At 44.1% G+C, this 20,098-nt stretch overlaps 1 protein-coding gene across 1 annotated transcript in view; it reads left to right on the forward strand.

The window, feature by feature from the left end:
- Positions 1-9,697: 9,697 nt before the first annotated feature.
- Positions 9,698-20,098, forward strand: part of BCL2L14 (BCL2 like 14) — a 29,611-nt gene continuing 19,210 nt past the window's right edge. The window contains exon 1 of the mRNA XM_065405315.1: positions 9,698-9,948. The gene's annotated coding sequence lies outside the window, so the exon portion shown is untranslated. The remainder of the gene's footprint in view (positions 9,949-20,098) is intronic.

The following is a 20,098-nucleotide window of genomic DNA, read 5'->3' on the forward strand; positions in this document are numbered from 1 at the left end:
CCTCGTTCACAGTTGAAGAAATGCAATGGAAGATCCCTTTCGGGTTATATGCAGCTGTGGTCCAATGTGAGCCATTAACAACCTGCTGTTTTCTCTGCTGGGCTAGAGAAAGGGAAAAGTACAAAAACAAGTCAATGGTTAGCTAAATAGAAAAGGTGGCCAATTTAAAATGAGAGCTGGTGATAATGATTGGCTGAGTGATGTGATTGAAGGGGAGAGGGCATATATTTTTAAACCAGAAAGTTGTATGTTTTCTCTCTCTCCCCTTGTCTCAATCTATCACTCTTCTTTTGAGATTGCAAGCTCTTCCAGGCAGGGACTGTGTGTGGGCAGTGCCGAGTACACGGTAGGTGTTACTGGAATACAAAGAGTTGATATTCAAGCTCTCTGTAGCCCGAGGGCTGCCGACAGGTCGCCTCAACATCAGATTCAGGACACTGCAGGTCCCAGGAAATAAATTGTTTCCATGCATTTAATAACAGTGCTTTGAATTTTTCATGTTTTTTTAAATCCAAATCAGACTGGAATGCAGTGGATGTATGAAACAAGAGAAGTTGTTTTTAAAGGAAAATAGCAGTGACTCGTTAGACCTTAACTAGATAGATATTTACTAAATAAGAAAATATACTCTGTATAAAAAGGCATGTTTCAATATCTGCATCCAGCAAAGGGGGCTATTGTGTGTCTCTCACTTGGCTGCCATTTTAATGATACAGCACCGCATGGCCCAGCAAGAAGCCCAGTGTTGCTTAAATTTGACTGGACACACTTTTTAAAAAAATAATGGAATTTACCTTTTTTTAACAGTTTTGAAATTCATTAGGGGAAACTCAAATAGCTTTGACCACCTCTGTGAATAGAGATAAGGTCTGAATTCTGCACTGCCTTACACCTGTTAAAACACCACATACGTTTATTTTGAGGGAAACACTAGGGGGTAACACTTTCAACTGACTTATGACTAATTGACTTATGAGCCAAGTTCCACTTTCGAAAGTGACTTAGGAGTTTGTCCTTTTTGAAAATGGGACTTAGGCTCCGAAGTTACTTGGGCATTTGTGAAAATTTTACCCTAAGTCACTGAGCTAGCAAAGGGTTGGCATTTACCAGAGTTTTGCCAGAGAATGGAGTCCCTGGTGAGACTTTGCACTTACCCATACACAGCTCTTGGCTAGGTAATACAAATGTAAATTAATTATTATTATTATTTTTTAAACAGAAGAATAGTGTATAAAGTAATGCGGTGCAGCATGTTTTAGTACATAGTGCACAGGACTGGGAGTAGAGCTGGGCAAAATTCAGACTTTCTGTCCCATGGGGAATTCTGATATTCCAACATTTGTTTTTATCCCCAATCAGAAAGAAAAGTTGAAATATTGAAATTTTTCATGGAAAAAAATTGGATCAAAATTAAACATTTAAACATTCGTGAAACAGACATGTTTTGTTCAACTGCATTTCCCCACTGGAACACATTGCCTCATCGGAGTTGTGGTTCGGGAGCCTGATGTCCCCATTCTCCCCTATAGGCCGGTCTCCCTGTTCTGACTACATCTCCCATGATGAAAGAATGAGGGGCAGAACTACACATCCCATGAGGCAATGTGCTATAATAGGAAATCAAGATGGGTGAGGTAGTATCTTTTATTGGACCAGCTTCTTTAGTTGAAAGAGACGAGCTTTTGAGCTGAAGCAGACCTTGTCTCTCTCGTATCCTGGGACCAAGACTGGCTACAACAACGCTGAAAACATATAATAGGGTAATGCAGTTTAATGTTGAGATGATTTGAAACTAAACATTTCAAGTCAGTTCAATGAAACAAAATATTCCAATTTGGTTTTCCTGATGGAAAATAGAAAATTTTCCAGCAAAATTAAAATTTTCCCACTGAAAACTGTCATTATGTGGTAATTACACTTTGCATTGGAATGATTTTCCCAACCAGCTCTCAGTCAGAGCAAGGCATTACAACAGTGCTCTCTGCTATGTTTATCTATGTACAATGTCAGTAGATGGCACTCCAGAGTAGTTAGCACTGCTCCTGGCTTTTATAAGACCCATAAAACCTGTTGGAAGTTGCAAATAACTTGCCTTGCACAGTTCTTTACATCTGTGGTAACACAACGAATCCCTAGTTTCTGATCCTTGTTCTACCACTAACAACTTATGTGCCTCCGTTTCCCCAGCTCTAAAATGTAGATAATAAAGTTTCTGTTGTGAGGACGAGGACATTAGGTTTCACTCCTGCAAGTTACTTTGCACAGATGGCCCCCTGCATCTGCGTCCTCACACTTGGAGTAACTTGCAGGAGTGAGGCCTTCATGCTGCTTTGAAGATGTAAGGTTTTATATAGGTGCTAAGTCTTATGATTAACTGAATAATAAATGCCAAAGAACCAGGAAGATTGGAAATCCATCTCAAAAGAAAAAGCCCTGATGCACACAGATGTTAGGCCTTAGCTTAAATGGAAAAAGCAACTTTTATTGTCCACTTAAAAAACAACCACCACCACCCTATGGGAATAATGCCCAAAGGAAGGCAGAGAATAGAAATCCCAAAGTTTCACAGCCATGCTCCTTCCTCGGGAAGTTGAGGGTTTTATTCCATACATTTCTTCGGGCACCATTGCCCTCATTTAATACAAATTGACAATAAAGTTTGAATATTTTATTGATGTAGGCTTATCAGTCTGCCTTCTGTGGCATGCATTTAGGCTTCCACCCTCTATTCACTGCACAAAGAGCAACAGTTCAGCTAATTCTTGGAGCAGCATCTTTGATCTGAAGATTAGTATTTCTCTCTTACTAGAATATGCTACAATAGAGCCCGTCTGCAGAAATACAAACTAAAGTCGTTATTGTCGGCAACCCATACATATACAATAACCATCACAAACTGGAACTGTACTGCATCCATCTCTGATCCCCTTGATTCATATGGTTTCATTCAGCTTGTGGTCTCTAATTCTATAATCCCATTTTATAACATTTTGCCTTTACAGCCATCAACTACAATGAGTCAAGTGCATAAGAATGTCTTTTTATTATTACTCATCTCTCCTACCCAATGTTTGTACAAAAAGTTCCATTTTTAAAAAAAAAAGGTATCTAGGTTTGTGCCATTATTCTAACAGGAGGAAGTAAAATATTATACACAAAATGAGAATATACAAAAGGAAAACAGGGTTGCTGATGCCATGAGCACCTAAAGCTTTGCTATGGATGAGAGATTTATCATTTATTTAGACAGAGAGCAAATAACATGCACAACAGATGATGTCTGAAAACTGGCAAGGGTAGGACTCGAACTCAGTGTAGATCAGTGTTGCTCAGCAAAATGAAAAGCCTCTGTGGGCAGAGGGACCAGCACAAGTCCTATACATCAAGTAAGCCCTTGGTGCTATTCTTTCTTGCACTGGCCTCATGCTTTCTCTCTACATGATTGAATTTCAGCCCTCAGTGTAGCTGCACCAAAGGAAAACCCTAGAATAAACAAAGAAAGCTGGGATTTGCATGGATGGTGCATGAAATTGGGATCAGCTCCACTGGTACTAGGGTTGCCAACTTTCTAATCACACTAAACCAAACACCTTTGCCCCATGCCCTGCCCCAAGGTCCCACCCCTGCCCATTCCCTGAGGCCCCACCCCCGCTCACTCCATCCCCCTCCCTCCTTCTCTCACTCTCCCCCACCCTCACTCACTTTCACCAGGCTGGGGCAGGAGGTTGGGGTGTAGGCAGGGCCGGCTCCAGGCACCAGGCAACCAAGCTGGTGCTTGGGGCGGCACCTGGAGGGGGGCGGCGCGGCGCTCGGGCCGCCGGGGAGAGCGGGGCCACAGCCGGGCTCGCCGCCCTCCCCCCGGCGCTCTGGCCGCCCTCCCCCCCCCCGCGCCCTCCCCCCGGCTGCCGGGGGGAGAGCGCCGAGCCCCTGCCGGGGCTCGCCGCCCTGCGCTCTGGCCGCCGGGGGGAGAGCCGAGCCCCAGCCGGGGCTCGCTGCCCTCTCGCCGCCCTGCCCCCGGCGCTCTGGCCGCCGGCGGGAGAGCCGAGCCCCCGCCGGGGCTCGCTGCCCTCCTCCCAGGGCTCCGGCCGCCCTCCCCTCCGGCGCCCTCCCCCCGGCCGCCGGGGGGAGAGCGGAGCCCCCGCCGGGGCTCGCCACCCTCGCCCCGGGGCTCCGGCCGCCCTCCCCTCGCCCCCCCCCCCGGGCTCCGCCCCCCCCCCACGGGGGGGGGGGGGGGGCGGCCGGAGGCTTTTTTGCCTAGGGCGGCAAAAAAGCCAGAGCCGGCCCTGGGTGTAGGAAGGGGTGAGGACTCCAGCTGGGCATGTGGGCTCTGGGGTGGGGCCAGGAATGAGGGGCTTGGGGTGCAGGAGGGCGCTCAGGGCTTGGGCAGGGGGTTGGGGTGTGGGAGGGGGTGTGGGCTCTGGGAGGGAATTTGTGTGTGGGAGGGGGCTCAGGGCTGGGGCAGGGGGTTGGGGTGTGGAAGGGGGTGTGGGGTGTGGGCTCCGGGAGGGAGTTTGTGTGTGGGAGGGGGCTCAGGGCTGGGGTTGGGGTGCAGGAGGGGGTGAGGGGTGCAGGTTCCGGCTGGGTGGTGCTTACCTCAGGAGACTCCTGGAAGCGGCCAGCATGTCTGGCTCCTAAGACTGAGGGGCCAGGGGGCTCTGCGTGCTGTACCTGCCCACAGGCACTGCCCCCACAGCTCCCATTGGCCACGGTTCCCTTAAACCCACTGCGCCACCAACTGGACTTTTAGTGGCCCCATCAGTGGTGCTGACCAGAGCTGCCAGGGTCCCCTTTTGACCAGGCATTCTGGTTGAAAACCGGACACCTGGCCACCCTAACTGGTACCCACCCCAGCTTCCCCTAACTCCACTAGGGCATTGCACTGGTGCAGCTACGCCAGTGGCTAAACTCAGGGCTAACTTCAAGGGTGCTGACATCAGGTTTTGGCAGATGTAGGGCTTTATCCTCTGCCACAGCAGCTTTGTGGTTGGCTCTGGTGGCTCCAGGGTAAAGCAGGAAATGACTTTCAAAAGTCAGTTATTTGTGCTCTGAAGCTCATGCCTGTATTTCATTAGTGTCCTCAGGTCTTGAACAGTTTTTTAAAGAAAATACTTTTTCAATTTCTTAAAAATAAAAGCCATCTCACCAGGCCTCTGGAGAATCGCCCCGCTTAGAGGGATCCTGGGATGGGGGATAGGGGAGTGATTCCCAACTAATAGAATGACCCCTTGGGGCAAAGGGCAGCTGGTGTCAGACGTCCATCCTGATACAGATTGTCCAAGGAACAGGGGGAGCACAAAGGTGTCTTAAAGCCAGTTTTGCCTCACCACTCCTAAGCTGTGCTGCAGCCCAGGACCTGGTCCAAAGATAATGATGTACAGAGCTGACCCCCACACACTCCCCCTCTCTCCCCCCCCACCCCCCACCCAAAAAAAGCCAAAAAATTAAGCTTTGGGTTTTTTTGTTTTTGTTTTTTTGGGTATTCTCTCCCCACCACCACCACTACCCTGCGTGCAGTACAATGAATAATGCCCAGGATGGCGTTTCCCCTCTTTTTCTTTTGCTTTCTTTCCCCCTTCTCTCACACTGTAACTTTTGAAAAGTTGAGGGAATTTTGAAAAGTTAGAGTGGCAAAGTTAGAGCTTAATTTTTCCATATGTCCCTCTGTAATTTTTTCAGAAGTGGAGAAGTTTTGAAAAGTTACGGAGTGGAAAAAGGAAAAGAGAGAAGACAAAAAAGTAGAGCCTCTCCCTAATCTCAGATATCATTCAATGGCCAAAAATGGGAGGGAGTGGGGGAGAAAGGGATGATAAAAACTTGAATTTGTGAAAAAATTGCAGTTTTGAAAACCTAAATGAAAATTTCATTTAGAAACCAAATGAAAAATGTCAGATGAGGCAAAAGTCAGGAACAGAACTTAAACTCGGTCTCGTCCATGCTCCTACCCACTTACACAGCACTTCTTCCTGACTTGTGCAGGAATGTGTATTCGTAATCAGGCGGTGTCAGTTAAACTTTAACTAAACATGTCTGTTATTTTTCTGTCCCTCCAAAGCTGACGCCACCACCCTGCCCTGCCCCCACTCCACACACCTAAGAAAAGCCAAGTAGAGTCATTGTGATCACTGGTATAAAATATTCTCTCTCCTCTGTGTTACTCACATCTATAAAACTGCAATATTTCTTGACGTTCTACTGAATGTCTGATCAGTTTCATTCTTTCGCAATGGCTGACTGAACCGAATCTCATTCTTCTCTTATGAGTTTGGTTGTCATGGGGATATGGCTATTGGTTAATTTATGTAAGCTATTTATGAAGGGAGAGGCTTTTATTTTTAATATGAAACTTTCGGTTGTCCATCTGTCTGCTCATCAGAGTTGGGAGCCAGAAAACATGAGTAGGAAGTGATGAAGTAGTAGCAATTACATAACCGATACCCTCAGAAGCAGGGTCTGCAGTATACTGGTATTAGAGCCATCTGCCCACCAGGTGTCACAGCTGATCCAAATCTATTACTGATCTGTTTCTATCAAATTGTACAACTAAGGCCTGGTCCACCCTAGGGTGTTTTGTTTTGTGCCACGGTTGTATAGTTGATATGTGATTTTTGTTTTTGGTTTGTTTGATGGGTGTTTTGTTTTTTGCTACATTAACTACACAGGTAGAGTGGTATAGTTAAAGCAGCAAAACAAACAAACAAAAAACAAATAAACAAAGCTAGTGTGGATACAGCTATACTGCTATAAGTCACCTTTATAACTTCGTCCACACTAGGACTTTATGCTAGTATAACTATTTCAATGAAGATATCACCGCCCTAACCAGAATCGTTCTACCTGTACAACTTTTCTGTTCTCCTCCGACAAAGGTTTTCGTGTCTTTAATTGTATAGAATGTACCATTTTTTTAAGTAAAATTATTTTCACGGTGTGATTTCATTTCAACCTAAGCAGGACTTCACTATAACTGAACTAGCATCTTGTGTATTGCAACGCTTTGAAACAACCTGCCACTGTTTTATGAGCTCACTGTCAAGTGAGTTTTGTTATGAGTTCACCAGGTGTGGCTTTAACTGAATTTTTCTTAGGCAAACATTTCACTTAGGTGAAGGAATTATACGGACTTTGATCCTCTGCTAGCTGCTGGAAAAGCCATCCTGACACCACCCCGACCAAGGACACTAGCCAGATTTCTTCCCCACCTTAAGCTGTCCAAGCATCTGAATAACCCCTGACCAAGGAGAAACCCCCCTCTCACCTACAGCCCAGCCAGTGCTCCCAAGCCTCACCCTGGACAAAGGAGGACACTTATCTAATACCCTTTGTTATAGAAGAGGCTCCTGCACCCAAACTCCCCCAAGCCACCACAGAAAACCCTCCTTGTGTATGAAATGTATAAATAAACACACATCAACAGAATATTTTCAGGCCTTTTTTTTTTAATGGCAACAGAAACCACTGTTTTTATACAAGTAAACATTCCCTTGCAGTCCTAGCAAACCAAGTTAAGGCACCAAGAGAAACACACAAACTGAACAGAGCTATCCTGATTTATACCAGCTGCTCCCTTTTAAAGATTTGTGGGTGAAGCAGCCTCAGGAGTTCTTTGGCTGGCTGAGCTGAAGATACAGGATACATTTAAGAATAGGGCAGCTCCAGCTGGAGCAAAGCAGTCAGCTCAGGTAGAAGGCAAACGGAAAAGGCAAGAAACCCAACAGGCATACACCAAGGTAAAGTGCAGGAGGGAGTGTCTGACAGAAGCAAGATGGAATGTCTACAAAGAACTTAGTCTGATTTCAATCTGAGGAATAAGAACTGAGGGAGAGAGAACGTGGACAAGAAGTTCAAGTGAGTCTGTTGTAAGTGTGTGTTGTGGCGGAGAGATTCACTTTTATTGTTAAGAGCAATATGGAAAAGGCCAAATTCTTAGACTGAAGAAAAAACACCCCTCTGTGAAGTGCTCATATTACAGTGATGAGGGGCATTTTAAGTATTTTAGATAAATCCCACGTAATAATGGCAACATATGATCCAATAAGCAAAGGCTGGCCCTGAGTCCGATGTAGTGAACAGGTTATAATAGCCACAGCATATGGAATGTTTTGCTAGCACAGCTTACTAAACATGTTGGCATATGAATGTTCTTGTCTTGCAGTGGTATAAAGTGTGATTAAGAGATCACAGGGTTAAAAAATGGTGAGTTTCGTTTCTTAGGGGGGCAGTGGTTAGAGGAGCAGAAGTCAGGATAAGTAGGTTCTATTCTCAGATCTGTCGCTGAGGCCAGACCCGTACTAAAAAAATTAGGTCAGTTTAACTACGTCAGTCAGGTGTATGAAAAATCCACACCCCTGAGCAGTGTTGTTAAGTCAACCCAAGTCCCTGTGTACACAGCGCTTCTGCTACCACCTCTCAGAGAAGTGGATTACCCATGGCAATGGAAGAACTCCTCCCGTCAGCGTAGGTAGTGTCTACACTGAGGCCCTACAGCTGCACTTCTGCAGCTGTGGTGTTTTAAGTGTAGACAAGCTCTGACTTACTTTGTGACCTTAGTCAAATCACCTATCCTCCGTGCCTTAGTTTCCCTATATGTAAAATATCTACAACACATATTGTGTAACCTACTTAATGAATGTTTGTAAAGGGCTTTGAGATATTTGACTGGAAGGTGCTATTCAGTATAAATGCAAAGCAGCATTTTGAAATGTACTCCTATTTAGCTCCCAACAGCTATTTTATTCCCTCGAAACACGTGAAATGAGTTGGTGGGGTTTATAGTCCAGTCTCTATTACCCAAGACACCACCTCACAAAAATCCACCCTCACAACTGGTTTCCTTATGACAGTCTCATAGGGTTGCCAACTCTGTCTGAAGTTATTCTGGGGAATTTTCCCCCCCAACATATGTCGTTTTCTTCCAGATTGCTTTCAATATTCCCTGGGAGATCAATGTCAATTCCGGGAGACTCCAGGGCAATCCTGGAGGATTGGCAAGCCTACAGTCTCAGCTGAGAAATTCAGGCTGCAATCTCTTACTCCTAAAAGCAGCCCCCTCTCCCCCATCAGAACTGAGGCACAAAAGCTGCAGGAAAAGCTTATACTGCCACTGTACCCGTCCTGTGAATAAATGCAGGACTTCATTCTCCTTGGCTGTCAGGCTAGCACCTTTCACAAGCACTAGGCCCACATCTACTCTACAATAGAGTAAGGGGGCCCAGTTACAACACAGCAGATCCCTGACCTGATGTTCAGGGGACCTAACCACTTCTGAGAACTGGGTTAGAACTTTGGGCTGGGAGCTATAGCAGCAGTGTAGACCACCAGGCCTGTCAAGAAATATGGTGTGTCACTGTTAAGAGCATCATGTGAGTGATTAATCAGTATCTTCTATGGCCTTTGAATAAATGCAAGTGAAAAAGAAAAAAAATGATTTATTTCATTTCTTTCTTAATTTGTAGGAGTATCCCCAGAATTATTATGAAAAGAAAAGTACTTTATCCAAATGGTGGTGCAATCTGACCTAAATTGATGAGAAATGGCCATTGAATCAGACAGGTGTTTCATCTGGAGGAGAGGGCAAATGTTTGCCCCAAGGAACAGTAGCTGCCACAGACTTTTTGCTTCCCTATTGTAAGGAAAGTCACATGGGCACCATCAGCCCCACCCCTTAGTTCCTCTTAATGCAGATTGGCAGGTTGCTAGAGTACCTCTTATAAGGAAGTGAAGGACACTCTCTAAAGTGCAGCTCTGCTCTTATCTGAAGCACGTAAGCAAATGTGTTAACAAAAGGCTGAAATTTTAAAATAAAAATATTCCCCCCTTTGCTTTGAAGGAAAGCCGGGAAGATTACAAGTCTCAACTGGTTTTAACAGAAAAGAAACAGTGACTGGAAAAACATAAGGAAGTGCTCAGCTCAAGAGACTTTAAGGCCTGTTGGTGCAACTTCAGTGGCAGGTAAAAACAAAGCTAAAATAATAATTTATGCTGATCTTTTTTTCCCCTCCACTTGGTTTTCTGTTAGACTCTGCTAGGCCATTTCTGACTATTTGAACAATCAAGTGATGTATATGTGAACTTTCATTCATATTGAAATGTAACTGTTGTTTATAATGTAACTGTTTATAATCTATTAGTGAAACAGCTGTTCCATTTTGTTCTTTTTAACTCAATACTTTGTCACTTCAAAAAAATGATTGGGCTAGAAATGGAAAAAGCTGGAGGTCCCTTGGGATCGTTCGAACCAAAATATTCAGAGCTCTTAAACAGCTGGCTTACAAAACTTGTGAAAACGTTACTCAGTGTGCCTTAAAAGACAGTTCTGTTTGTCTAGCTGAACAGGGCAAAGTTCTCCTCTACAATCCATGCTGTGTTTACCTGTTGTGTGTTGAACGTTAATTCATGTCAATGGAAGATTCACCCAGTGAGTTCATGCAGAATGTGCATCTTCACCTCCTTGTTCTGTGAGACCAACTCAGATCTCAAAGGCTACACAGGTTGCAACCAGGGGCGGCTCCGCTACAGGCACCAGTGCAGCAAGCGCGTGCCTGGGGCGGCAAGCCACGGGGGGCGGCCTGCTGGTTGCTGTGAGGGCGGCCGTCAGGCTGCCTTTGGCGGCATGCCTGCGGGAGGTCCGCCGGTCCCGCGGCTTCGGCGGCAATTCGGAGGCGGGGACGCTGAACGCGCGGCACCGGTGGACCTCCCGCAGACATGCTGCCGAATCTGCGTGACCAGCGGATGGCCCGCAGGCGAGCCGCCGAAAGCCACCTGCCTGCCGTGCTTGGGGCGGCAAAAACCATAGAGCCGCACCAGGTTGCAGCTGGGTCAATAATTGCATGTGAGATTTCTCCATCTCTAACCAAAATAATCTTTTAAATCCTGCAACTTAGTAGTAGTGGTGATTCATTCTTCTCTCTGAGTAATAATCACTAAACCAGGCCCCAGAATGGAATTAACCATCACTGTGAAGCTGAAGATTTGATGTATTGGCTGTGGCATAAATATGAACTCTTAGCCATTTATGAGTGTATTGAAAGTCAATTTGTATGTTCTGTTTAAGCTGTCTGTCTCCTTTACAGTCCCTGACCTTTCTATGACCTGACCTTCCCATTACCTTCCCTTCAGCTCTGAGTATAGGATGTTCCTCCTGGACAGCCATAAACTAGGCAGGGAATTTCTCCTCTTCTGTGAGGAATATACCTGAAAGCGTGTTCCTGTAGCCTGGATTTGTTGTATGTCAGTTTCTCTCCTGACTCGTTAAAGAGCCAGGGGAGGTTTGCATAAGAATAGGAGTGTTTAACTTTTAGTGTCCTGGTGAAATTCAACTTTTGTTAATTATAAATAACCCCTTCAGTTGCGGGGTTAGATAAGATGTCCTTAACTTCCTGGCCTAAAAAGCTGCTGTGTTCTATCCAGAAGCAACTGTGTGTCAGTAGTAGGGGAAGCTGATGCTTGCCTACCTCCATAGGGATGTTATAGCTGACTTAATGTTTGTTTGTAAACTGGGTTGAGATTCTTGGATGAAGGGTACCGTAAAAGCAGTGCTTAGATATCACAGCGCTGGGCGTGCTAGGAATACACAGTAGCATTGCTTCCAGTCCTCCTTTACTGGCAAGACCAATGTTGGCACATTTGGGGGGCTTTTAAGGTGGCAGGGGAGGGGCTTATAAGAGAAAGTGTTCTGAAAGAAGTCTAAGAACTGCCGTCCCCTTTAAAAACAAAACAAAAACTCTGGTGCCCAGTTCTGCTTTCAGTCACTTTAGACAGTGCATCTGCATGTAAACAGGGGCAGAACTGAAAGAAAAAAGCATGTGTGAGCATGTGATAATTTAGTGAGAGAAGCTGTTATCTAGTCAGTTTTTCCTGCGCTGCCTTATATTTAAGTTTGTTTTTCAAAACAGGTTTTACAGTAAAACATCCAAGCTTCTTGCATAACCCGAGAAGTGAAGCAATAAGATACAGACTAGAAATCCAAGCTGGACTTCTTAATCTATCTTCTGTCTGGGTTAGGGACTGTCTATAACTCTGTGTACAGCGCCTAGCACAATAGGGCCCCGAAGTGCTACTGTAATTTACATAAGGGTAAAATAATCTCTATTTCTTGCATTTGTTATCTTTCTCTGGAAAAACAAACAAACCCTTCATTCCCAAACAGACCTGTTCTGTCATAAAGGAAAGGCAGAACAGCACCATACTACTGTAAAAGGAAAGGCAAATCAAAATATTTGTTATCCTATTCTGACACTTCAATGCAGCAACAGCGCAAGACTCAAAGCCCATGTATCATTTCCACATCAATAACGATGAGGAGAAGGTAGTCCTACAGAGCAGTGTAGATCATTTCGGAACTAGGTCCATTCAAACAAAATGGATTGTGTAATGGATGCTAGATTGGATTATACTGTTCAGGTACAGTATAGATAGAAATGTGTAAAATACCTTGTTTAAACAAACTCAGCCATACCTGGCACAGCATTAAAGGATCTTGTGACGAACACATCTGGTGTGGCTATAAGTAAGCACATCTGGCCAGTCCATATCTGCTACAGAGGAACATGACATAGAGGGGAGTAGTGAGAGGGAAAATGAAGGTGTGTGGTGTTTGTTTGGTTTTTTTTCCAACTTCTGAATACAGCACTTAAGAGACGGATACTGGAATACTGTGTCCAGTGCTGGTGTCCACATTTTGAAAGCTATATTGAGAAACTGGAGAAGATACAGAGTCGAGACACAAAAATGATTTGAGGGCTAGAAAAAATCTGTTAGAACGAGAGATTTAAAGAGCTTAATTTGTTAAGCTTTATCTAAAAGAGGATCAAGAGGTGACTTGTTTAAAGTGCACAAATATCTTCATGCAGAGAAATTATTGGGTAATAAAGAGCTATTTAATCTTGCAGAGAACGATATAACAAGAACCAATGGCAGGAAGTTAAAACCAGCGCAATTAAAATTTTAAAAAGGCACAAATTTTTAACAGTGAGGGTGATTAACCATTGGAACAAAACACCAATGGAAATGGTGGATCTTCCATCTCTTGGTGTCTTCAGATTAAGACTGGATGCCTTTCTGGAAAACATGTTAGCCAAACACAAGTTATCAAGCTCGATACAGGGGGAACTAGGTGAAATCTATGGCCAGGGTTATGCAAGTGGTCAACACAGATGATTTAATGGTGCCTTCTGGCCTTAGAATCTATGAATTTCACCCATACTGTTGCCAAACTCAAGCATACCAAAATAATTATAACACGCATTTTAGTTTGGGGGGGGGGGGGGAGAGTCTTTTGATGGGTGGGTTTTTTTTGTTTTTGTTTTTCTTTGTCTTTTTCCTTTGTTCTTCAGACTCTAGTGCGCACTTGCTTCACATTTCCAAGCTTCTCTGTAATCGTGATGACTAGAAATTTCTTTTACTTTTAAAAAAACAAAAAACAGCTGAGATTCACATGGGGTTTAAAACAATACCTACCCGATATCACAAGACTTGTGGTTGGCAACATGTCAGCTAGTTCATGGGAAGTACCACAATGACATGACACTTTTTCAGTAGAAAGTCTACAGGAAAATAAAGGAGGGAGGTAAACATTGTGTCAGCTCAGATGCCTGTGAACTCCAGAAATTTTGAAAAACAAGGCCAGGCAGACAGAGAATGAGCCAATATCAGGTCTCTCCAAACCATCCTCAATAAAAACGCTTCCTGTTTCCTCCAAGATACTTAAATTCCAGCAAGGCCTAAGGAATAATATACCAGTTCTGGTTTCAGCTTCCTTCAGGGATTCCTGAGCATGAGTGTCGGAGAAAAACTGAGTTCTCACTCTTTTGTTTGGGTACAGCAAGTCAGAAGCTTTATTAACTCTCACAATTGTGCAGAGGGAGAGAGCTAAGCAGGTCTCTCTCTCTGATACCTAATTACAACAAGCATTTATACCTTTCATTACAGAAATAATGAGGGACAGCTGCATTTTGTTTATACATAAGCCATCTTGATATCTTATTTCTTAATTGTTTTGACTCTTGCCAACATACAATATTTCCTATACCTTATCTACACAAGGTCTTCTACACCTTATCTATACAAGGTCACAATAACTTCTCACACAGTACTTTCTCACCCGCCTCACACAATCCTCGCTTCTACAAATCTCGCGTTATCAGGGCTACAGTTAGCCTGACTCTTGCTAACAAACTGTCATGCATTGCAGTTCTTTTCTGACAGTTCTTTTTCTGCTTCCACAACCCCCCCTTTTGTACTTCTAGTACAACAAACATTCTTAAATCTCTATTTGCATTAAGTCCTGGACTTCAGATTCTACATCAGATGCTTCAGTCTTAGGGGTTCTGATTGGATGTAATGACAATGCATGATTAGCATGAACATGAAAGGTATTACTATTATTACGTCTTTTACAACAACAATAACATAATCCTAAAATAACTAATAACAATACAAGCAATAACATTCCCATAGCAATACTATAATGGGGTTGTTGTACAGCCTTAGTCACAAAGCACAATACATCATACTTAGTACATAAAGTGGATACTCTATAAGCAGTCTGAAAGGCATACTTTTCAACTTGATATATGTTTTGAAGCATGTGAATTTGCCCTTGTACTTCAGAGATTTTCTGAATCTCTGGTAACAGTGAAAACAAATTCTGAAATCTATCAGGTACTAAACTAGTCCAATTAAAGGGTATCTGGAACCTAAGGGCTACTTGGAAAACTCTATCTGCAGGCCAGTAAATAATATGATTGCCTGCAGTGGTAGTGAGATTAAAATGTATGTCTTGTAATGTGTGTCATTAACATACACACAACTATCATTAGTTTGAAAAAAGTAAGTGTCCTGTCAGGGTAGTTCCTTGTCCCCTACCCTCCCAGCAAACGTAGTCATAAACAGTGACAACTTCTCCTGGCTTCAGTTTACGGATACACTGAAGCTGTGGGGGTTCTAATGGCCAAAATGTCCATAGACTACCTAACCCCATCCAAATGTCAGGTGTAATCCCAGGAGCACTGACTAAAAATCGATTGGGCATACCAGGTGGTCTAATTTCCCAGATGTCTCGGTGAATTACCCAATCCCACATGCATCCTCCCCATGGACCCGGCAGGATTCGGTATGTGGGAGCCCACACCCCCTTTACCGGTCCATATGCTTGGAAGGAGCATTGAGAACGTCCGCACTTCCACCCAGAAAGTCTCCAAGTATGTCTCCATGGCCACAGATCAGTTGGTACTCCTGATGTGTCTGTAAGGGCAGTGGGCCAAGCCTGATGTTCTAGATCATTCCGAATGGCCATCAGCTGGTCATTCAGGAAATCCTGAATCTCTGAACATGCTAGATCCCACTGCAATGCCTTCCCAGCCTCAGTGATATTCAATACCATCTCTGTCAGCAACTTCTGGGTCATTGAACTAAGGGCGGAGATAACATGTAACTCACCAACTCCAGCCTGTACCTGGGTTAGTTGTGCTCCAGAAACAAGGCCAATGGCCTTCTCTAGTTGGCCCAATCTCTCATCATGTTCCTGGTTCTTAAAAATATTCCACACTGCTGCTGCACTATTGGCCCCATCCCACAGGGATCCGGTCAAGTCTCTCTTCTTTCTAGAGGAAATAACCCAAGCCCTCTGTTATGCTAATCTAATGGCAGCCCCCTGTGAACAATTTGGGTATTTGTCTGATTATTCACTAATTGGGTGACCAAATAACAATAAGGGCCTCTCTCATTTAACACAGTACAAGTTCCAGGAACAACCATCATATCTACTTCACTATAGAACCCATCAATTGCAATTATTAATTCTTGGGGTTCGCTGGTAGTGATATCATGTATTTCTATCTCTACTGATCCATTTGTTTTCCATTCAATTGTTTGCTCATATACATTATCCTGAACTTTAAAGAATAATTTCTCTGAACAAAATTTCAGTAAATCACTAAGATGTGAAAGCCTTGGCCAATGGGTTTCATTGGAATATACAGTACGGTTTGTATCTGGGTAAGTTACAGTGGTGGTGGCAGGGGTCAAGGGACTAGTGGGTGTAGTCCTAGTGGTGGCAAGGCGGTTTTGATATTCATCTTCTGAAAGCCAATTAGGAAGGGCAGTGCACCCTGAACGTACCTGTCCATAAGCACAAAGTCCTGATCCTGGAAAGAATCCACCCCACCACTGGACCCCGCATTCCCAGGAACGATCCCCACAGTTCTCTCCTTGCCAATAAACGATGCTCCGTCTTTTCCACCAGGGCCAGTTCTTAATGTCTTTTGTAGTCAGGAATTCCTGGACTTTGGTGGTTTCAGCAGAGCGAGTGTTCCTTCTTCTCTTTTCCTGAAACAGTGTGGTTTAGCATCATACAGAGGAGAGGTTACTAGCACATCACCCTGTAATGGTTTTGCTTCTTCTAGGAAAATCCAAAGGCACAGTAGGTCTGTCAGTGGACAAGGGAGAGGTTACTAGCACTTCACCTTGTCTTTTTTTTCTTTTTCTTTTTCCTGCTGTCCAGAAGACACAGCAGAGCTAGAAGGAGAAATAGGCTTATCATCAGTCGGAGAGTCCTCCCGAGGTGGAGGGGTCTTTTTACAGTGAGAAGCATGGGTCCAGGCAGGTAGTCCTTGGCACTTCACAGTGGTGTTGGTGGTTAACAGGACTTGGAAAGGGCCTTTCCAGCATGGAGCCAAAGCAGTCTTTCGTTGATGGACTTTATGTAGACTCAGTCTCCTTGTTTCAATGAATGGCAGGGCTGCTAGGGTCTTTGGGTAGCACTTCTTTTATCTGTGAGAAAAGAAACCTAACACATTTCATTAATGCCTGGCAGTGTTTTGCAGATATCATAGTTGCTTGGGCACATTCAGGCCCCCCCTTTTCTTGGCTGTCAGCCAAGTCTTATCTTTGGACTGAGCTTGCTAGCTATTTTTTCCTCAGTTAACTCATTCTGTTCTTTTTCCTTCTCCCCTTCTTGGCTTCTTTTAACCTACAAAGGAAACTTCCACTCTTCACTCATACACCTTTTCCCAACAATGAACACATACACATTGCCATTATACAGTACATTAGTCTTATTATTCAATGTATGCCATGTACACTCTTCCAGTAAAATAACTTATTACAGAGCTTTGGAGCAACAAACCAGGACAAGCACACCCACTTTTGAGGAGTTCACTCGGTACAACCTCAGGTGTCCAATAGCTTTCCTCCCTCCCCAGCCCTCTGGCTAGAAATCTGAGGTAGCCAGAAGGATCCCATGGTCAATATGGGGAGTGGGTTAACCTTCCATGTCCTTGCTTCCAAAGACTGTTGGTATGCAAATTTTAACAACAATTTTTTTCAATTAAAAATCTGGCCAATGAAGTTTCTTTTTCTTACTTAAGCAACTGTATTAGACTTTAGTATATCACATTTTCCTGATTTATCCAAACACTTTTTGTATTCCAAGTTGAATAAAACAAGTATCTGCTTTTTGATTTAACCCTTCTATTTAATTTTGAACTAGACTGTCTTATGAAAATATTAAACCCAACAATTCTGGCCACAAGACAAACACCACAAGACAGGACAAAGAACACAAAAATAATTCCTATTGTACCAGTAAATGCATGGTACATTGAATGCTGTTCAGCTGGCATCCGTTTTCTCTGATGATCTGAAAGACAAAAGAACAGAGGTCTACCCCTTCTGGGTAGTCAGTCATTGCTTAAAATATTTCCTTTATATACACATACTCTTGTTGATTTTAGACAAAACAGAGGAATTACCCCATATTTCCTTGTATTTGTTTCATAGGCAGCCCAGGTTTCAGTGGCTTCTACCTTATTAGTTAGAAAATTGCATTAATACAGATGCTTTCTGGCTTGCTTCCAGATCCAAAGCTATCCACAGCTTAAAGATTCTTACTTTAAAAGGGACACAATTAACTTTCCCAGACTTTTGATTGCCTTTTACTTCTAACTTCTGCTTTCAAACACACAGTGATCTGAAAAAGACAACACAACCTATATTGGTAGGTTTGCATTTCTTTTACCTCTGCTACAATATACACTGCACGTGTTCTGGGGAAAATGCACATCCTCTCCACAATTCAATTTCCATAACACTAGCCACATCAATTTCTACACAAGGTGTAACTGTTTCTTTTGTGCTTACAAAATCTCCATGCACCCCTAGTAAAGTGACAGCTCGACCACACAGAGCCAGGGGCACTGTCCTTCTCTCTCTTTTTACCAGATCTTTTATCTGCTATTTTGTTACCCAAAACCAAATTCAAATCTTTTATTCTCCTGGCTTTGACTACCCTGCTGCAGTCACAACCTTTGGTCTTTAGTTAAAACATTTTAAATCTTGTAAAGCATTAAGTCACCTTAAGGATTAAATGCTAAATACCATATTAAACCACACTAGTTTCCTGTGTCTGGCAAAAGTATTCTCGGTTTTTGCAACTTTAAACAATACCAATTCATCTCAATCTATTGCCTGCCCGCTTGGGCCCGATCCTGCTTTTCTTGCTGAACCGTCCCTTCCATGGGCACTGGCTTTTTCACTACCAATTTAGATAGGAGGGTGGGCTTCTCAACTAGCCCCCACCCTTCCTGGTCTCTTCTCTTAAACATTCTTACTCACAAGGCTACCCGAGTCCTCCCTCGTGAGGCTTGCCACTTGGGCAAAACGCATAGCCCATTGGCGTTTAACTATTCAATTTTCTCTTGTGGCAAACACACTGCTGTTACAGCATATGCAAACACAAATGGTTAAATTCTGACAAGTCCCTGAAGGACCGGTACTTGCTTAGCCAGTGCTTCCTTTTCTGCCTGGAAGTCCTGTCTCAAGGCTTGCAACTTGCCCTGGGCATAGGTTTGAGTTGCTGCCTGGTTCATGATCTATGCTCTTAATTGCTCAATTCTAGTTATCAAGTACACAACTCTTCCTATTACTCCAACTTCTCTATTGCCCAGTCCTGCTACGACTGGGGTAGATCCACCTGACACCCTTCCCGGTCAACCGGGGTGGAGAGAGGAATGCTAAATCCCTCTCCGGTTCTCAGACTTACTGCGGCTGAGGGCTAGTCTACACTTACCGGGTATTTCGACGGCTGCGGATCGAAGTTCCGAGTTCGATTTATCGCGTCTGGTGTGGACGCGATAAATCGAACCAAGAAGTGATCCCCGTCGACTGCGGTACTCCAGCTAGACGAGAGGAGTACCGCGAAGTCGACGGGGGAGCCTGCCTGCCGCGTGTGGACCGCGGTAAGTTCGAAGTAAGGTATGTCGAATTCAGCTACGTTATTCACGTAGATGAATTTGCGTACCTTACTTCGACTTGGGGGGTAAGTGTAGACCAGGCCTGAGAGTAGGCACACTTTCATACTCACACACGTATGTCCAGACTGGCCACGTCTGTGTATAACGTTGAAAGAAGGTGCTGTGCAATCTCCAACTTGCTTCCTCTCTTGGGAGGGCAGTTCTTTTACACCCTGAGGTCTCCTGGGGCGTCTTTTCAGTGATTCCAGTCCAGGCCGGCTGCCTGTGGCTTCTTCAGCGTCCCCAAACCACGCCGGCTCCAGGGTCGCAAAGGCAGACTGTTGGATCTCACTGGACAGTTAAGCTTTGCAAATGTAATCTCAGCACTGTAACTTGTATTGCCTTTGGTTTGACTATGTCTATATTTTTTTCACAGCCAGCCGGGGCCGAAAGCAGTTTTTCTTTGTACTTAGCCTGGTCTGCATTGATTCTTGACCTTGAACGCAGATTAACTTTCTCTTTATCTCTGGACCAAGCTGAATTTCAAATTAACCCGTTCCTTTCCTCAATAGACAAATTGCTCCCATTGTGTGTCAGAGGCTTTCTTTTGGTGATTAAAAGCTCCTCTGAGATGTATGATCTTATCCAGATTGAAGGTACCTTCTAGTGGGCATTGTTTAGATTAATTTTCACGCGTGTAATGATTCCAATTCTCTAAATACCTGCAGGTTTTAGGACCATAATGTACGTACATAAAATAAGCTGGGGTACCCTTAGGGGGTGAGAGGGAATCCTTAGACTGTCCCCCACCCATTTTCCAATCACACACACAGGGAGGAGGATGCCCTGTCCGCGCTAGCGGCATATAAACT

Source organism: Emys orbicularis, chromosome 1 (genome assembly GCF_028017835.1).
Source record: "Emys orbicularis isolate rEmyOrb1 chromosome 1, rEmyOrb1.hap1, whole genome shotgun sequence".
Classification (NCBI taxonomy): Eukaryota; Metazoa; Chordata; order Testudines; family Emydidae; genus Emys; species Emys orbicularis.